The following is a 20,804-nucleotide window of genomic DNA, read 5'->3' as shown; positions in this document are numbered from 1 at the left end:
TATCCGGGTGAGATTGAGAACCTGTGCCTAGACATGACAACAATGTAGCCCTGAAGTGTCAGCAGAGATTGTCAAACTAGATCATCCCCTGTGAAGGCCTCACCGACACAACAGCCAGTGGCACAGATTCCCAACAAACCGTCCCATACCAGCGTGATTAATACGATCTTCAACTAGATGTAACTGGATTCAATATTTTGACTGTTGCAATCCCAATCAGGCTTATGACCTGTATGGACACTTCAGAATCTCACTGGAAATAGTTGGTCATCAGTAGTTGGTATAGAGTTGTCAAAAGTACCGACTTTTGTACCTAGTCGGTACTGAAATTTTAAAAATGTGACGCTTTGTTGAGTGGATTCGTAAATACCTCTGATTGGCCATTGTGTTGACACGCTCATCGGATATGTCTGTGATTGGCTTCAGTCGTCAACGCTTCAAAAACGTTGTAAATAGTCATCAATGACACTCTTCACCGAGTGCTTACACAGATACACACAGGAGCCTTTGAAAGCAGACGTCTATCGTGGACCAGTCCGCTGATAGATGCCTGCTTTCAAACGCTCCTGCTTTCAAAATGCTTTCAAATTCAAACACGTCCATGTGCTTTCAAACGCTCCCATGCATTGAGCATTCTAGCCAATCACAGACATATCCAATGAGCGTGTCAACACAATGGCAAATCAGAGGTGTTTACGAATCCGCTCAACAGCGCTTAAAGCATCACATTATTAGTATTTCAGTACCAACTGGCACCGAAGTAAGTACTTTTGACAACTCTAGTTGGGTACTTCTTGCTACTTTTTCATGAGTACTGTGAATTTTGGCATACTTCTTTTGTCACATACTGTTTTTTGCCTACTATATAGTAGGGAATTGTGCGATTTCGGATGCAGCCTTAGAGAAATTCAAAATAAAAGGTCTGGGGTGAGGGCCTGGATCCTGGCCTTGGTTGTGGAGCAGTTGCGGGCATGGGCCGTGGAGCAATGGTCTAAGCAAGGTCTTTAGACTCACTAGAAATTTCAAGGCAAATGTGTTGGAACTGGTTGAAGAAGTATTTTTCAGGACATTGGCCCTATTGTAGTTGTCTTGGACAATGAAAATGCATTGAACCCAGTGAAGTCTTCAAACATCCTGACCTACCTGACTATTAAATTGTGTTTCCTGGTCAGAATCAATCCTGATTACCCTTACATTTAAAAAGAGTCAAATAATTGCATTGCAATTCACAAACAGCCTCAAGGGTGCAGTTGTTTTCAACTGAATGTTATGAAGGTGCTGAGTTTTGAATGGATGTCAATGGATGAGAGGCTTCAGTTGGCTGGTTAAATTATGTTTTATAAACAAAGTCAACACGTTTAAATAATCTACCCAATCAGCACGAGAGGAGACAGACAACTCACCTATGTTTCTCAACAGTTTTTCTGCATCCCTAGACTCCCCACTATTGGCTGGTTCCTATCCCAGACAGGGATACAGGGGAAGTATTCTGGGTCAGAGCCTCCCCCGGAACAGCATGCCAACTACGCCTACTCTTTTAATCTATCTGATTATTTGTAAGTGTGAACTCGTGAAACAGCTTATCACTTAATGAATTGACAGCCTGTCCACTAATCTTCAACGTGTTTTCCATCATATATTGTAGATATCCTAGGGTGAGCTATATCTGGAGTTTACAAAAATATTTTATTAAAGAAGTCAGACAATTTTGCAACAGGTAGTATTTAGTTTACACAGCACTAATCATTCAATTCTATGGTGTCCGCATTTTTATTATAGTTTTGAGTTGAGAAAAACCAATCCAGTCAGCCTTTATTTGTAGTCAATATATATATATATAAAGGTAATTATGCTTTTTTTCCCCTAAAACTATAATCCCTACATGTTTTTTTCTAACCAGCAGATGGCAGAATGCTGCCCTAACACCTATCAATATCCAGAAACAACTCATATTTAATTGATCTTTTTTTTTTTCATAAAATTTTAATATTTCATAAGCAAACTAATTGTGTAATATGTGGTAAATAGAAAAAAAACATATATCACCAAAACACCACATAAATGTATAGTTGAGAAGTAAATAAAAATGATATTATTTTATCATTAAAAATATATATTTTTATACAATTGTTCTGTAAAAATGTGTGACCCCAAACACCCTTAGGTTAAACTGTATATGAGGAGAGTATGAGGGTTAAATTTGTTTAAATAAGTTTTGGATATGTCTATTTATTCACCTATTTGATAAGTTAATTATTTCCATATTTATTTATTTATTTATTTATTTATTTATAAATAAATAAATAATAAGATTTTATTTATAAAGAAATAAATAACTAAATAAATAAATAAATGTTTCCTTGCAAAAAAAAAAAAAAGCTATTGGCTATCTTTCTAAAGGGTGTTTCATATACTGACACAGGGTTGAGTCTGAGGAGCTTCTTGGGATTAGTTCAATTAAGCTCCTTCTGGGCTTTATGTCAAGAATAGAACAATAAGAAGTGGAGCAGTGCTCTGATATCAGCTAATGCTGCTGTTTGTGCAAATACCACCTTTTCATCATTACTTCTCTAAAGACACCACTGTGGAAACATACCTTTCTGCCTTAAGGTAAGAATATATATTTGTTTGAATGTATCTCTTTGTATGTAGTGTTTGTCATGGGAAGGTTAGGACTTTGATGACTCTTGCAAAATTTAGTGAGGCTGACACATACACCCGTCATTGTATTTACCGTCTTCCATAAAGAACAAATTCAGAACATCAAACCAATAAAATAATTAAGTACCTGAATTAACTAATGCTGTGTTCATGCAGTGATTTCTGTTCCAACAGAGAAATGTCTGTTTGTTGACTGACTTTAATGCACACAGCTTTTATGATTATATTAATTGAAAGAGTACATGGAATATTTGGACTTTTAAAAATGAAGTAACTGGATAATTTAATACAAACTATTGAATGCAAAATATATTCAAACAATTTGTTAACGTTTTTAATGTATGAGGTAATAACTTTTATGGCAAATCTTTTAAAATCATTAAGTAATCTAGGTTAATGTTGATTTTTACATATAATAATTCATTTTATAATTTCAGGTTGTATAAATTACCATTAGTTTGGATTAATTCATTAGTTTGGTCATTAGTTTATGAATGAACAAAAATTCACAATGAACAATAGTATATTTATAAATGAACAATAACATATATAACATAGAATAACACCATGTTTTTAATATGTTTTAGCTGAAAGGATTGTAGATGTCACGTCAGAATGAGTAGGAGGAAGAGGAGAAACAGTCGCAGGAGGAAGAGCTCCAGCTGCAGTAAACGTGAGTGTTGATCTATATGTGGCTCCTGGGCCATGTGTGGAGAATAATCCTCTAAAGACTGTCTGAGTCACGCTTAACCCATGCCTGCAGCACATCCTACAAACAGGTGATGGATTAGGCCTGGTTGATTGGGACACTTTTTCCAATTCATCTCAATGGCAAAAAGTGTTCCATCACCCTGAATTCAGCACTTAGCATCACACAAAAATGTTCTTTGGAATAGTGTGTATTGTGAAAAAAAAAAAAACCATTATTTATGATTACATAATCATTATTTATGCTGGGTGATAAGTACTATTTTGGGCCAGTATGCCTGCATGAAACAAATGTTGTGATAGTCTTTTTTCCTCTATTGTTACATATATCTGAGTGAAATGGCTTCTGGAACAAGAACAAATGTAGGGCGGGGCTTGATTTTGTACATGGGGAATTTGACTGGATGGTTGTGGTACCAATGGATCTCATGTGAATGACAGGTTGCCCTGCCCTTGCGCCAGTAAACACAACATCAGAGAAGAGAAGAGATGTGCATGGATAAATCATTTATAATAAAAACGGCAATATTCTATAAAAATAAGAAGTGTCCATTTTGATTTCATAGTGACTTTAAGCAACTTTATGATTACTAAAATGAATGTGGCTTTTCGTTCAAAAACAAACAAGGATTGTGTTACTAATAAGATATCAAGAAAGGCTGTGCAATTTGATGCATCTAAACCTATTTTCTTTTTTGTACAGAATGTCTCTCTCCATTTAACTTTCAAAGACACACTATGGTGGACACTGAGGTTCATGGGGAAGAAACTGCTGAGAAAGGAGAAACTGACTCTTTCTGTAAAGAGCATATACTGTCAGAGTCTGAAGATGAGAAAGAGACTGAGACTCCAACCACGGAGAAAGAAAACAGACCAGGGAGTTGTGAAGATTTTTTCCAGGAAAAAAAGAAAAAAGACAGACAAATGTCAAACTCAGAACCAGTGGACAGAGATCCAGGATTAAAAATAACACATTCTGTGACCTTTGATAATTTTGGACTGTCTTCTCCCAGATTTGTTTTTGAACGATGCCATGAGGCTTCTGTAAGTGGATCAGTAAGTAGTGTGATAGCAGTCACAACCACTGAGGTCAAGGGCATGACCCCAAATATGAGGCTTGAGATCAATGAAGTAGTGACGTCAGATGATTCAGATATCAAGACAACTATTGTTCTTCGCAAAGACAAAAGAGAAGAGACTCATTTTATAAGCCAAACTGAGAAAAATTCAAAAAATCCCAGAGTCTATTCATGGAACCAACATAGAGCAGATTACAGACAAAATGTCAGTGAGAATGTTAGCTATAAGATTAGCATTGCAGAGCTAAATGCTGAGTCAACACATGCTTCCAAGAGTCGGAGCTCATGGGATGAGCCCGAAGAAGTGGCTTGCCGTAAAAGCTGTTGTAAAAATAATTTTGCTTGGGGAAATGCAGGTGGCCAGACTGACACTGATTTCACACTGGTTGATGGATCTTCCTGTTGTTCATCACCCTCTGATTTCTGGCAATGTCAGAAACAGCTACCACTGCCTACCAGTCTCAGTAACGAGGCATTATGGGATATACCTCCCCCTGATGAATTTGCTGATAAGAAGGTTAGTGCACTGGATTTTCTTGCCGAAAATGTTGCATCATGTCAGATCAGTCCCAGAGAAAAATTCATTGACCACGACAACACTAATTTCACACAGACAGAATCCGAGGTTACCTTGTGCAAAGAGTTTATATGCCAGAATACACTGGATGCAGACAACAGGTGCTGTGAACGACTATCCGACTTGAGTCCTCAGGAACATTTATTCATGAATCCCAGAGTTGCAATGAATAGATCTTCTTTCACTAAAAACTTCATCGACAATCATGAAAGGAAGACTCGTTTGCGCAACAACAGCATTGCCATCCTAGAAACCAAAACGCATCCTCCAGGCTATATGGACATACCACCCAAAAGGCGAAAAACTTACCCAGGAGTGGCATATCATATGAGTCAGGCCAGAGAGAGTATTCCCTCATACAGAGAGTCATTTTCCTCTGGCACACTGTCTTCGTTTTTCATGCAGTCACTTCCCTCTCAAGCAGAGAGGAGGGGTAGATTCTATGTGGAAGATGAAAGACTTCATCCACTTGGGAGCCGCAAATCTTCTAGTAGCAGCAGCTATAGACCAAGTTCAAGCTCTACAACTGGTCCTGACTCATTTAATTCCAAATGTAAGGCTTATAGCACAATCAAAAACCCATTCTATCCATTCAGGTCAGATGAGAGTCCAGAAGAAGTCTTCTTTAGAGGTGATCAGTATCATGGGCCAGCACAGCTAGATGAGGTGGTGCAACCTGGTTCAGATGCTCCTGCTGCTGGTTTGATGTTTGTTGATCAAGACAGCACTTCAGTGGGCCAACTTGAGCTGAATGAAGTCAATGAAAGTGGCTTTGACGAGGAAATGGTGGAGCTAGATGAGTCGATTTCTGCAGGTGACAACATGGACAGCCATCAAAGGGAACTTCTTATCCATGTCATCCCACCTTCACTGAGCAACTCTGAAGAAAAAATCAATGAAGGAACACCCAACAGTGTCAATCATAACATGTGTGACGAGGCTGAGCCACCAAAGAAACGAAGAGGTTCGGTAATGACAATAATCACTGGGGACTGTGAGCAGAGATTTCTTCATGGCAACTATGTTTTCTCACTTGATGAGGACATTTCAGAGGAACATCCAATTGATGCTTTGAGTCCTGTGAGTGAGTCACCTACTGGGTCTCCAATAGTGGACCTGGGCAGCATCAGAGAAGCTGTGGAAGGGCTCCAGGAAACCACAACCTCTGCAAACTCTGAGTTGGCCTTACAGATGGAAACGTCCTGTCAGCAGACTGTAGAAGTGCAAACAAATGAATCCTTGGATAAAATAAGTGCAGATGTCTGTAGGACACCCAAACTTTATAAAAATGATTTGTCTGAACGGCAAAGTGCCTCAAAAAGTGAGCACTGAAATATTTTATGCTCTTTTAACAGTGGTTTTCACCGGTTGGTCACCACCTAATAAGGCCTGTCCTAATAGTGTTGCAAAATGTCATAAAAATAATAAAAATAATAATAATTCTAAATGCTTGAGAGATTGAAAGCTACTGTAACTTGTTCACTCTCTGATGGACAAAGGTTTTGAAATATCATGTCCGCCTACTGCCGCACCCTTGAGCCAGAAGCAAATTTATACTCCTTTTAGGATAATCACTATTTTATTCTTCATCCAGTTATATAAATAATAAATACATCAATTAAAAATATGCTATGTTTAAGTTAACATTAAATGACATAATTGTAGACACAATATTGTCAATATTTTTGCTCTATTTCGCCACTGAAAATAGTTTCCAACAGTGGTATTTTTTTCCTGAATGATTCAGCATTTTTGAACGAATCGTGCACCTTAGGGTAGAACAGGGCAGACAGAACTATGATGGATAACTCACAAGACTAACTCTGTTTCTTTTGCCTCCCTCTCCAATTAATGTTGAAGCTTGAAGTAGGGATATCGCTCCCCTTTGGGTTGCTAATGAGATGCTATCTTAGGTACAGTGCTTCGCTCGAAACAGGGTGTGTGCTCTAATCAGATGAGTACATAAAAGTGTCCTTTGTTTGCTTTTGGGCTTTTTTAGTTTTTTTTACCTGCCCTACAAAGAAATGATGTAAAGATCGGTACTTACCTTGTAATAGAGCATAGAAGCTGAGATTCTTCTTGTTATTATTTTTGAGCTAAGGTAGTGGCTCAACTAAGCGATCTATGAGTTGCAATTTGCGCCCTAGGGTTTGACGTGCTTTGACTCCACCTGGATTATCTGTAGAGTTAATTCATTCTATGCCCACTATGGTTTGCATATCCATAGCCTAGTGAGGCAGGCACCTCCTCAGTATAGCAGAGTGGGTATTGATTCCCCATAGCGGTAACTCTATGACACAGCGTTGAAGTTCCACTTTGAAAGGGAACGTCTCATGTTACGACTGTAACCCTGGTTCCCTAAGAAGGGGAACAAGACATGGCGCCACGTCTCGTTTCCATTCTCATGGAACCAGGGTTACAGTTTTAGAGATTCAGTCAAATTGAAAGAGAAAATCCTTCCCATTATGTTAACATCAAATGCTATGTATAGTCAAATAAATGGGCAGCTTGATTGACACCCTCTCATCCTCAACAAACATTAACAAAACTATGCAAGGTACACAAAATATGACCCATACTACATAAAAGTGCAAGTTCAATTGCAACAAGGACAATTATGTTTGGTGCTGACCCCAAATTTGCTCAAACCAAATTATAGAGACATTTAGAAACAAAAATGTAAAATTTTCCTATTCAATCTGTCATTTGAATCATTTTGCATATTGTTGGGCCTATGCAGCTCATTGAAAAAAAAAAAAAAAATCATGATTATATTTATGATTGTCAAATTTGGCACTGTGTTGGGTCATCACTGGATGATTTTCCAATGTAAAATCTGAGTTCTGAAGATGACAACCGGATGAAAACCACAAAAACGTTGTTTTGTTGGCTTTGGCTTTACACTGTTGCTGTAATCAAGCCTATCCATTTGTTTATCATTTATAGATTCATTAGAGGTCAAAGAGCACCTCAGGCCTCCAACAGATTCCATTCATAAAGATTCAGAGGAATATTCAGACCACTGGGCTAAGAGACGTAAGCTCTTCAAGGAGAGCAAACAACGTAGTTCTGCAGGAGGAAGTTCTATAACTAGCAATATCACAGAGGAATCAGGTGATCACTTATATATGTTCATTTAATTTGCCATAGGTAAATTGTTTGATTGATTTCTAAGGAAGTTTCTGTGCACACTGCAGTACTCTGCAGGATACTGAATTATATAAAATGCATTTCATTCTATTTATGGCAGGAACGTCAAACTAATTTTAGGTTTACTAAGCTTTACTGGACTAAATATCTCCTTTAGGGTGCTGATTTTTTTTATTTGTTAAACCTTAGTGTAAACATGGAGTTCACATTCACAATTTGCACATGTTCTTCTGCAGCTAATAAGGTCCAAAATGAACTCTATGAAGTTTTAACTCAAATTATATAAAAACAAAAGGAAGCACATAGAATTTACTAATTTCATTCACATGAATACTATTTTATTTAAGTAGGGTCTTAAGATTTAGCATTTTGAAAAGAAATCTATTTTCTTTCAACTCTAAGAAATCCATTCATATGTAAATTGTTGCACTAAAATGAATTGGGTTTCTCTGAGACAACAGATGCTCTGCTGCTGAAAGTTGCAAGCTATTGTATTATAACATGCAGTACAACAAACTGAAAAATTATCTAACCTGCTGTAGATAAAAAAAAAAGTTTAAATATATTATACCAATATAATGAACATGAATTTTTTTGTATATTTTTTTTCTCAAATCGTCCTACAAACTGGATTGAACTCAGCTCACAACCAGTGTTTGATGCCTCTGATTTCTGGTATAGGCTATATTTGGTAGTTTGGCTTGTGTATTGAGAAATGTATTGTGACAACTATTGACTATCAAAATGTTGACCAAAATGTTGATCAAAAATCTGTTTTTTTTTTTTCTCTCCTGTCATTAAGACACAATGAACTCTGAGGACACTCGTTCAGTGGACATGTCAATGCGAGATATTGAGGACAGAGGATTTTACACAGAAACGTTTCACTCTGTATCATGGATATACCATGGAGATGATGTTAACCAGAATGACAGTCCACACTGTCTCAGCAGCTGTACTCGACCAGCAGCGAGTGAGTTCTTAGCATTCTAAGATGAATATACGCTAGAACTAGGCTTTTAATGATTTACAGTACAGTGTTTAAAGATGCTTTATATATTTCAGTTCGTGAGAGGACAGTAAAAATCGGTAAAGGCATGGGCGAGTATCCCTGGGGCTTCCGAATTCAATTCTCTAAACCCATTGTGGTTACTGAGGTGGACACAAGTAAGTTATCAAGATTACAGATCTGATTAGCACAACAGCAAATGTATGTGTATGTAAAAGCAAAAAAGTGAGGAACTCACTAGTTTTATAAAATAGATTTTATAAAAAGGAATAGTTTGAAGGCACCGTAAGTCACTGTGTATTAATGTATTAGCCAAATGCAAAGGTTTTCTAAATTTTTGGGATTACTTAAAGAGCTGTCCTGTTTGTTGTAGTAAAATCATGGAAAATTAGCCTTCCGAGATGACCAAAAAAATCAGGACTGAGCTGCCAACACTCGGTCATGATGAAACTGTTTTTTTATTGTGTCATTTTTTTTATGTTTACGTAAGATCGTAAGAGAAGGGGTTAAGCTTCATTCTTGCTTTTTTTTATACAAATTGTATGTTTGAAGTACAATTAAAAGGTTTATATCATTGCATTAAAAAGTCCTAAAATTAGGAGTGACACATGGCTACATTTTAACCTTAACCCAGGTGACAAAAAATATGTTCTAAGAATTTTTTGCTAATGTTCCAATATTAAGTTATGAAAATGTTATTTCTGAATGTTCTCCGAAACTTCCAGTTTTTAAAATGTTTTAAAACATTTTTTGTTCTTGTTTATGCAAACATTACAGAAAACATTAGGGCAATGTTCCATTTCATCATTTTGGGAATGTAACTTTTGAAACAAGTAGTAAATAATAACATTTAAAAAATGTTAAACGAATGTCCAATTATAAGGTTTTAGGCGACTTTGAACAAACATTCTATTAATTTTACTGGATGAACGTTTGTTCATAACTTTGAGAGAACCTTGCCAGAACATTAGCCTTAGTCCTGAGAACATTCCCTGGGAAGATTTTTGGGGAAAATGTTCTAAACAGGTTCTAAACAGCTCTTTTATGGTGCCCTCTGTAATCAGATTACTCATACTTGCTGTATGAACTGAAAACCATATTAACCTTGAGCAGATGGGCAATGCAGGAATTCATACAGTTCAAATCTGAGTAGAGCTTAGAGTGCACTGTACATAAGCCATTTTCTTCAAAATGTTGAGACCTCACATGAAGTAAGATGAAGATGTTGGTGTACTCTGATTTAGATGGAGCAGCAGAGGAGGCAGGGCTGCAGGTTGGAGACTATGTGCTGGCAGTAAACGGCACTGATGTCACTAGTATCCCACACTCAGAAGCAGCTGACCTCGCACGACAAGGTAGGCTGGACTCAGACAACATTATTAGACATTATTATTCATTTTTAAAATCCTAGTGGTATAACTGGAGGCACACTCATGCACTGTTAAAAATCTGTTAAATCTTGGGTTTGTCAAGCAGAGCTATCTTAAGGCTAGAATATACTGTATTCCTTTTGCCCAGATTCTGTCTTAATTTGCAGTCTGGAGGAGTCAACGCTAGTTTACAAAAGTCAGCCAGGCTGCATAATTTTGGGCAGTCGGAGTTGACACATTTCACATAAAATAATGTGATGTATGATGGGCTTCAGACTATCATTCTGTAATGAATGTGCATTCGGGCAGGCAAAGGAGCAGGCTGAGAAGCATGTCCATGTGCAGTTAGAGATTTAATAAAATAATCCACAAGGTTGAAAACACAGGGAGCAGGAGGAAACACAAGATAACCCAGGATACATGCAAACATTTACCAACTGACAAACACAAGTAAAAAACACAAGGGCTATTTATACACAGGACAAGACAAGCTTAACAAGGTAATGAGAGGACGTGGTTAATTGTCATAGGAACACAGGGTAGCTATGGTAACTAACAAGGGAACAGCAGCAGGGAAATATGAAGTGAACAGTGCAACAAAGGACACACAGAACTTCAAAATAAGAGCCCAAGACAGACACAGGGAACATAGACAGGGATTGTGACATAGCCCCCCTCCTAAGGAGTGGCTTCCAGATGCTCCTAAAAACAAGTAGTCCAGGAGGGCGGGTGGAGCAGAAGTGAAACTGTGGGTGGGACGGAGGGCCAGGTTCATGGAGTGGTCCACTGGAAATTAATGCGAAGCAAGAAACCCAGGCAGAGCAGGTGGCCAGGGTGGCGCAGGCAGGAAAGGTGGAGACCACCATGGCTGGGCTGACGGGACTGAAGACCCCCATGGCAGAGCAGGTGGGGCTGAAGTCCACCAAGGCATAGTTGAGGACCACCAAGGTGGAGCAGGCGGAGCTGATGACAAACATGGCAGAGCCGTGGATATCATTGGATATCAGACATTTCATTCCCAATTTTTCTCTGTAACCATTAACAAAGTCAGCAAGTGTATGATGCATCAATATCTATTCAGATTTTAAACATTGTGTAGTGTATCCCATCCCATCCACAGTTCCTCAACAACCGTCCATACCGGCTTGATCCTCAATACGATCCTCAATTGGATGGAACTGGAATAAATGCTTTTAATGTTGCGATCATTTTGGACTTATGATAGCAACCTGAATTGTAACAAAGCACTGTTGGCCAGAGGAGAACTGGCCCCCCGACTAAGCCTGGTTTCTCCCAAGGTTTTTTTCTCCATTTTAACACCAATTTGCCACTTGTCTGCCACCTGATGTCACCTGATGGAGTTTGGGTTCCTTGCCGCTGTCGCCTCTGGCTTGCTTAGTTGGGGACACTTGACATTTGACTTGACATTTGATATTCAACAGTGCTTTGATCTGCCTGCATTGACACTATTCTTTAAGAGCTGCTGTGCAGCCAAATAATGTACCAGTTATCAATGTAAAGCTGCTTTGACACAATCTACATTGTAAAAAGCGCTATATAAATAAAGGTGACTTGACTTGACTTGACTTTGAGTGAAATCATGCTCAACATAACTGAGCAAAATGGCAAATATTATTGTATAACTTAATTTTGTGTTGATTTATTTATTTTTTTTTTTAATGTGATTTCTGATCAAAGGCCCAGACATTTTAACTCTGACCATTGGCTCGGATATTGGTCGAATGCCTAACACTCCACGGCCAACATGCAGAGGTTACTTGCATAAGCGAACTCAATCCAGTTTGCTGAAGGGCTGGAGAAAGAGGTGGTTTGTGCTCAGACATGACTGCTGCCTCTATTACTACAGAAACAAGCGTGTAAGTTCAGTTTTCTGTTTTATCAAGAAGGGTTTAACCTGGAAAATCTGAATTGACATATGTGCAGTGAATAATGCTTTTGCTTCTTCTTGGTAGGATGAAGGGAAGAGCCGAGCTCTGTCTGTGATAAGTCTGGAAGGGGCGCTGGTGGAGGCCGACACCAGTTTAGGAAAGCCATTTGTGTTCAGATTCTGCCCTGTCTCTGGGAGCCGAGTTTACTACTTGTGTGCTACATCAAACCAAGAGATGAAAAGGTATTTTATATACATATTTCATATATATATACGAAATATTTAGTTAAATGCTACTGTTAATTATATTTTGGATACATAAATTTGTGTTTTCTCGTTTTAACTGTTGTATTTAGTTAAAATTTATCTGATTCTGTGTATGTATTGCCTGTCATCCTTGCTTTCATTCATTCAAAAACCCTTGTTTTTTTTTTGTTTTTTGTTTTTTTTGCCATACAAATTCTGCTTTTAAAACTGATAGTTAAAGATATTGCCTCCTTAAAGAGATAGTTCACCCAAAAATGAAAATTATCCTATAATTTACTCACCCTCAAGCCATCCTAGGTGTATATGACTTGTGACTTATGAGTTATATTAAAAAATATCCTGGCTCTTTCAAGCTTTATAATGGGAGTGAATGGTGACATTTTTTTTAAACCCAACAAAAGCACATCCATCTATCATAAAAGAAATCCATACTGCTCCAAGGGGTTAATAAAGACCTTCTGAAGAGAAAGGAACATCCATAGTTATAACTTTATAAACTGTAATCACTAGCTTCCGGTAGCGGCCATCCACACATTCATGAGAGAGTCGAGTTCCAGCGTATGACACAGGATGTAGGCGTAGGCAAAGCTTAGGTGCGAGCAGAAGCCTCTCACGGTTCAAACAAATAGGGCTGGGCAACAAACTCAAGCTCCTCTGACATTTCTCTTTAAAAATTCTCATTTTAGACTTCTAATTCGTTTTGTTTTGCTCAATCCTCTGCACTTCCGCGTTTGTCAATACATCATGCGTCGGGTTAGAGGTCACTCTTCAACCAGAACTAGACTAGCGTACAACCATTACCGGAAGTCAGATATTATAATTATTATATTTTATAATGTTATAAATATTGATATTTTTCTTACAAAAACACATTGCTTCACTTCAGAAGGCCTTTATTAACCCCCTGAAGCCGTATTGATTACTTTTATGATGAATGGATGCCCTTTTTTGGGCTTAAAAAAAATAATAATAATAATAATGGTACCATTTTCTCCCATTATAACGCTTGGAAGAGGATATTTTTTAATATAACTCTGATTGTGTTTGCCTGAAAGAAGAAAGACATATATTTATGTATATTTTCATTTATTTATATTCTCATTTACGTCTTAAATCAAGTCATTTTTATTTGTATAGCGGTTTTCACAATTAGTGTTGCCAAGTCCACGGTTTTCCCATGGTATTGGGCTACTTGTTGCTGCGGATTCATTTTTTTTCCACAGGTTGATTTCCCCCGTACGTATAATTTTAGTGCTCCAACACCCCAAAACACCCCCCAGATGTACAAATTCAGTGGAGAATTTGGCTGCCCAAAGGAGAAAATAACTATTTTTGGGCTACTTTTGACTGGCTATTGGGCTACTTTTGTTGCACAGACCTGGCAACCCTGTTCACAATACTCATTTCTAATAAAAAGCTGTATGCCTCAATGTTATTTATGTGATAAACCCTCAGTGAACAGCCTTATGTGTAATTTATGTTGTGTGTTCAATGCACTCCTACAAAGCATTATTAAAGGCAGTGATTAATATTTGTGAGCTTATTAGTTAAAATGCATGTTTTTTTCTAGTATTGGTTTTATTTTTGTAATTTGAATGTTAATTCAAATTGTAAAATTAAACTAATTTAAATGCTGTGATGTCCAATGGATTAAGGTGATCAACATAAGGCGATTAATAACATATGTACTAAAAACCATCCGCTAAATAACAAATAAGTTGAAATAAGTGGTTTGCACTTGTTTGTTTCTCAGGTGGCTGGAGGCTATGGGTCGAGCAGTTCATCCCATTACTCAGGTAACTTCGTACTCGTTTGCACATAGTATTTGCTGTGGCATTATTAAACATACCTAGAATGTGGTATTTCATTCTTCATGACAGATCTGTTAATGTGAATACACATGATCAATTAATAAATCAGTGTCTTGCTAAACAGAATACCGTTGGCTGATTGAGACTGATGTTGTTATGATAATAATGCTAATGATGGTGATTGTTAAAGCAGAATCACGTCTGGGTGGACGTCACTCGACACAACTCAAATCTTCCCCCACTGGCAGTCAAGAACCCAGAATGCCTTGGGTTGCTCCACCAGCTGGACAGAAACAAGGACTCATGGGTGCAGCACTACTGTGTGCTAAAAGATGGATGCCTCTATTTCTATGTGAGCATTCGTTCAACCTGTGCCATTGGTAAGTCTGAGAACTGTCACAGTGTAACTGTCTGAACAGTTTACATTTACAATACTGCTGTATTGTTGTTCAACTGCTAATGAAACAAATTCAAATGTGAATTATTTCTTCATAAATCAGGACTCCAGATAAAATATAATGACTAGGGAGCCAATAGATCCTGAAATTAAACATTTAACAGTTTAAATTACGTTGTCAAATTAGAGAATTGTTCAAGAAGCATTTTTATCAATGCTCACATTCAGTTTTGTGGATCAGTTTTGAAGATCTATTGCAGAGACTGAAGACCTCTGAGAGCTGTGAGAGCTACAGAGACCTGTAAATGATTTTCTTTTGATTAGGATATATTACGTAAACAAGTTTTATTTATGTTCTTCAAACATATATACTATTTTGTGTAAATAGTATACAAATGTTTTTATTTTTTTTTTTTTTTTTTTTTCATTTTACTACCTCTATAGCTTGCCATGCTATGACTAATAGCTCCCATTTGTCTGATTGCAGGAGGTATCTACCTGCATGGTTACACAGTGAAGGATCAGCCGCTGGGATCCAAAAGATCTACGATTGAGCTCAGACCTCCATCTGAAGAGTTTAAAGTGTTCTACCTTTGTGCAGAGAACGCAAATGAGAACAAACGGTAATGAACTAGATTTTAAATATTGTTCAGTAATGCCAATATTCGTAGACAAAAGAAATAGTTCAAAAAGATGAAACAGTCTAAAGTTTGAACATTCTGAAGTGGCCATATTCTAAACTTTTTAAGCATTTTTTAATGAAGTCCACTTCATAATGCTTGTCAAGATTTCTTGCACCAAAAACAATAAACTTTTTTTAAATTAACAATCCACACAAAGACACAAAGATTGTATATTAACCAAGGAGTAGGCCTAATATTGTTTATTACAAAGAACTAGCATGGCTGTTAGCAAAAGGTGCATTCCTTTTTAACTAAAGTTCATAAAATTATAAAATCAAAAGATTTAACCTAAACTCACAGGCCAGCTTCAGTGTTAAATGTCACACAGTTTTGAGTTTTAGCTTTTTGACAATGTTTTGTCATGTCCTACTCAGCAAAGTGTATGATGCATCAATGATGTATGATGCTTAGTCAATTCTACACTTTGACTAATTTTGGTTTGCAAAAATTACATTTTAGCTGAGAATTAAATCAAATATTCCTGCTAAAAAATCCAGCATTGTTGGAATTGCAGTGTGAAACGGGCGTAAGGTATGTTTTGTATGCTGGGACCTGCATGGGATGCTGGTTGCTGGTTTGCTGGTCACCAGCATGGGAAGCAGGAGTGCTCGTAGACCAGAGACATCAACTCAGTTTTGCTTTAGAACAGCATGACTATGCTGGTCCACCAGCTAGACCAGAACTATACCAGCTCTAACCAGAATAAACCAGCCTGGACCAACATGGGATTTGCTGGTTTATGCTTACCATAGGCATAAGACCTGTAGGGCCCTGCACACCATGAAATCTGCCCAATCTCTGCTCAGCAGTGCTACCCCCGAGGAAGGTGTTGGGACACAGGTGGGCCACAAAAGAAAAAAAGCTGCGCAAGCCACAGATACAGCCATCCATGCCACAAAGCACACAGCCAGTGCATCGCCCATTCTATGGTTGCTATATTTGCCACGTAGGGGCATCTAGGATAAAATTAAAATCTTTCTCCCTGAGGATCTCACATTCTGACCTCTTTGGTCTGCCTATGAGGCAGTCGTTAAAAAGTTTACAGAGCTGGGGTCTCAGTCAGAAGCTTTCAGGAGATCCCTCCCTTTTGGATGGGTGCTCTACTAATGGTGTTCCCCATAGCATCAATACCAAGAAACAGTGTCTTTATCCCCTTCTCAGGGAACCAGGGTTACAGTCCTAACCTAGATGTTTTCAGTGAGTAGGTGCATCAATAGACCCCAGTAAAATATTACTGATAAATCCTCGTCTGATGATGGGGATTACCATATACCAACCTGAGAACCTGAGAATCCTTTTCCTTGATAATCAGCAATCATGTTGTATGTTTGCTATCAGCTATTTAGAATCTGAACTAGTGATGCCAGATTCACGAATGAATCACTCTTTTGATCTAAACAGATAAACGGGATTGAAAATGAATCATTTGAAGTGATTTCTCACACTGAAATAGTAACAAGATACTTTATTAGACAGAAAACAAAACATACACTAGATGAGGTGGATATTAAGGCTACTGTACATACATGCTGTATTTCCCTACAGTCCACTGAAGGAAACAAAACATGCAAATATCTCCTATGTTTTTTTGCAATGAAGCAGCTCTTTATTGCCTGCAGACTGCGAACAACTCTCTACTTCAGGGAAAGACAATTTATGTCCATATATTCATAATAGTATCAAAATATGGGGACTGTTTATTTATTTATTTATTTATATGGGGGCCTGATCCCCAGAACTGATGAAAACCTGGAAAGGCTCTGGTAACAAGTGTATCTTGCATAAATTACAGACACCTGTCTTTATCAAAGTGGGCCAAGTTACTGAATACTTAATTGGTGTTGAAATATCAGTGTGGGTGGTGCTATATTAATGTGCTTATGGTTGAAACTATGATGATTTATAAGTGACCCATTATTGTAGCTTCAGAAAATCATGTTGTCCATATGAAATAATTGTGTTTACCAAACAATATTTTGTGAAATTTGCATGTATGACTGGAAGATGGAATTAAAAAAAAAATCATACTGATGAATTAACATTCTCCTTTTCTCTACTGTTTCCCTAGATGGATTAGTGCAATAAAATCTTCTATAGGAAAATGGCTGCCATTGCATCAGGCAATTCAAGACTACATGAGTCGTCCACCCGAGGAAACAAGAATGTGAACAAGACAGGTCTTGTCACATGAGGTGTTTCGCAAGTTTAGTGGTGGAGCGGAGGGAACGTGATGGTGAAGATCCTATGCCTTGTATAGCTTTACAGATACTGTCTCACACCAAATTGGCATTGAGATACAAAAATCTAAAAGATCAGCTGTATGTAATAGGATCTTTACCGTTTTGTTAAAAAGTCAGTGTTGAATTGTTCTGGAGATTGGTTTTGAAGTGCTGCATTTGCCTATTTAACAAAACTATACAATTTGATAATAACATTAAAAAACAAAAACTAATAGTAGAACAATAAAAAATGCAGATTAAATCATAAAGTCATCTGCTGTAAATATTCATGATAAAACCTAAAATAAGTGTAACTCCATATATAATATTCAAGTGCTTTTATGACAACAGAGCAGCAGCGAGCACATGAAGTTGTCATGGCAACCAGATACATTGCATGCTGCGCTGTGACGGTAACTGGAAGCAGAGAAATAGAAGCAAAAGCCTAATTCATATTAAGACGTACATACAGTATTAGGCCATCATCATCAGACCTCAGCATCACTTCTCAGCCATTTAACAGATTGCATATCAAAAAAAACCCTGAGCTTATGTTATATAAGACTGAATTATTTGTTCACATCAAACTGTTTTCTCTTTCACATTTATACATATTGTAATTTATCATAATCTTGTTTTAGTTCCACTTAACCATTAATTTGTTACATGTTTCTTTGCATTCAATTTAAAGATTAAGGAAAAATGATGGCCTGCATTCCTGTAAACCGTTTTGTGTCACATAATTAGAATTTTTACTATGTTTTCCATTTTCAGGATTTGCTAACTATGTGAAGACACGGCCACTGCTATTGTACATAATACACATTTTCTTTGTTTTTGCTGTCTAGGCCAGTTCCATAAAACGTTTAGTTATTTTTATATAGCCTACAGTAAAATATCTTACTGATGTTTTTAGCTCATTTATACCATTTTTATAGCAATATTATGAATTTGTCTATTCTTTGTATAAATACGGATACATTTCTGGCTTTTTGTATTAATATTTTTATTAGTACTAGGTGATCTTCCAGTTTACAGTTTGATAAGAATTACTACAAACTAAGGAAGTATTTACACCTGGTGACTTCATGCATGAAATGAATCTCGGATTGCTGACTATCTTAAAAGTAGGGCATTTACACTTAATGATTGGATAGATTGGATATCTGATCAGTGAAACATTTGAAGTGACCAAGTGTAAATATTTCCTCATGATTAGCTTAGAATTTGATGTAGTCTGTTCATTGAAGTGCTTGTATTGCATGTTAATAGCCTATACTACAAAGAAAGCTTGCCAAAATACAGACTTGCATTATGTTCTACCTCACATAAGTTGTTCTTGTACTAAGTTTCATGATTACACAGTTCTCTGGAATATTCTGACTGGTCAATGGTGTCAGTGAGGCGTGAAATATTTTGTATGAATTTATACAAAGTTCTGTCATGAAACTCTAGATGGCGCAGACTCATAAGTCCTTAACCCAATCTGCTTGCAATCACATCATTCTCTATAGGGCACTATATAGGCACTAATAGGCTGATTGGTTCCCTCCCACTATACTGGTAGCCAATGAGCTAGCTGTTAAACATTCAAATTTTTGCCTATTGTTTGCTGCAGTAGTTTGCAGCACGCTTTCAGAAACCCTCCACCTTCCCCAGCTACCTGTGTAGATCTGCTACGGGAGTAATTCATGCACAGTATGCTTGTACAGTAGCGTGTCTTGCTTGCTCACAGCATGTCGGTGTATTGGCAGTGGCAAGTCCTGTACTTGCTCTGCAGCAGCAGCGGGAAAATATGTTATAATAAACAGCAGCAATAAGAGCAGCGGATCTATTCCGCCAAGACCAAACACATTAACATTGACTTACTCATTACCATGCCAAACTCTCAGAGAGTTGTCATGACAAAAATATATTTACACTGATCAGCCACAAGATTAAAACCACCTGTTAATATTGTGTAGGTCCCCCTGGTGCTGCCAAAACAGCTCTGATGTGTCGAGGCATGGACTCCACAAGACCTGTGAAGGTGTCCTGTGGTATCTGTCACCAAAACATTAGCAGCAGAGCCTTCAAGTCCTGTAGGTTCCGAGGTCGATCCTCCATGGATCAGATTTATTCATTCAGAACATTCCATAGATACTCAATCGGATTGAGATCTGAGGAATTTGGAGGCCAAGGCAACACCTTGAAATCTTTGTCATGTTCCTAAAACCATTCCTGAACAATGTGTGCAGTGTGGTGGGGTGCATTATCCTGCAGAAAGAGGCCACTGTCATCAGGGAACACCATTGCCATGAAGGGGTGTACTTGATCTGCAACAATCTATAGGTGGGCGGTATATGTCAAAGTAACATCCACATAAATGCCAGGACCCAAGGTTTTCCTGCAGAACATAATGGACCATGGTCCTGTTCTGACACTCGCATGCCCATTCTAGGTGCTTTCGGTAGTGGACAGGGGTCAACATGAGCACTCTGACCAGTCTGCAACTATGCAGCAAACTGCGATGCACTCTGTGTTCTACACCTTTCTGGCAGCATAAAGTTTTTCAGCAATTTAAGCTACAGTAGCTCTTCTGTGTAACAGGACCAGTTGGGCTAACCTTCGCTCCCCATATGCATCAGTAAGCCTTGGGTGCCTATGACCTTCATGCCGGTTCAACCCTCCTTGCACCATATTTGCACCACTTTTTTTTGGTAGGTACTAAACGTTGCATGCCGGAAACAGCCCACAAAACTTTTAGTTTTAGAGATGCTCTATCATCCAGTTATCTAGCCATCACTACTTGGCCCTTGTCAAGGCCACTCAGATCTTTCTATGTAGGACAGTGAATACACAAATAATGAGTACATATATGTACACAAATGTTTGGCAATTTGAGCTTCAGTTATCATCAAATAACTGAACAGTGATAAGATTTTATCTGAACTACCATAAGATTTTATGGAGTATAATTATTATTATCAGTTTTATTATTAGTCA

General features: G+C 37.7%; 1 long non-coding RNA gene across 1 annotated transcript; it reads left to right on the top strand.

Moving 5' to 3' along the window:
- Positions 1-10,434: 10,434 nt before the first annotated feature.
- On the top strand, positions 10,435-18,947 carry LOC127520530 (uncharacterized). The gene is made up of 7 exons (XR_007932146.1): positions 10,435-10,539; positions 12,253-12,431; positions 12,528-12,685; positions 14,463-14,505; positions 14,714-14,900; positions 15,405-15,540; positions 17,669-18,947. It is a non-coding gene; the product is annotated as an uncharacterized LOC127520530 (long non-coding RNA).
- The last annotated feature ends 1,857 nt before the right edge of the window (positions 18,948-20,804 follow it).

This window comes from Ctenopharyngodon idella, chromosome 10, assembly GCF_019924925.1.
Source record: "Ctenopharyngodon idella isolate HZGC_01 chromosome 10, HZGC01, whole genome shotgun sequence".
Lineage (NCBI taxonomy): Eukaryota > Metazoa > Chordata > Actinopteri > Cypriniformes > Xenocyprididae > Ctenopharyngodon > Ctenopharyngodon idella.
Note: the sequence above shows the minus strand (reverse complement) of the source record. Positions and strands in the feature narration are given on the sequence as shown.